The sequence below is a fragment of the Penaeus monodon genome, chromosome 21 (genome assembly GCF_015228065.2).
Source record: "Penaeus monodon isolate SGIC_2016 chromosome 21, NSTDA_Pmon_1, whole genome shotgun sequence".
In the NCBI taxonomy this organism is placed as follows: domain Eukaryota; kingdom Metazoa; phylum Arthropoda; class Malacostraca; order Decapoda; family Penaeidae; genus Penaeus; species Penaeus monodon.
In genome coordinates, this window is record NC_051406.1 from 20227151 (window position 1) to 20227882 (window position 732).

The window sequence follows — 732 nt, forward strand, 5'->3', positions numbered from 1 at the left end:
TATATTTTTGTCCAATAGCTTGGGAAAATAAAGTTAAATAAGTCAGTACAGTATCTAAATAACATTACTTTTGTTAACAATATTTCTGTATGAAAACCAGGTAAAAATAATACGACTGATTCATAATGGTATCGATGTTTCATATGGGTACCTTGCGAAGCTTTTCGCAGCCACCAGGACGGCGCTCATCGCTAAGACGAACAAGAGGAAAACAGCAAACTTCTGTTGGATAAAAGAAAGGGGTATGGGTTTGGGGAAAGTTATATTCCCATTCGTCGAGAAAACCCCAAGTCCTTGTTTTTAAACATCTGGTATTAAAACATGATAGACAAGTTTTGCTGATGCACACCATACTTCTCAGAATACATTTAATCCCAACCCATTTTGGCTCCATGATTGCTTCCAGCTAGCGAAATAACAGGAATAACAGTTACACAAAATTATCAAATAAGCGAAGCCAAGTGTCACAGACCATCGTTGTAAATAAAGTGAAGTCAAAACACTGGTACCCCACGCTTATAAAACACTTCGACTGAGCTGAGAATGGGGGTGGGGAAGCGGGTATGGGGGGAGCCACTAAAAGAAGTAGGACAGGGATAGCAGAGCAGAGGGGGGAGGAAGAACCAGCCTAAGTAGGCTCCCTCTCCCCCTTCTTTGTCCCCTTCCAACCCTCTCAAGCGATGCCGGAGTACAAACACGGAAAAAAATCTTTGCCACGGAGCGAAATAACAA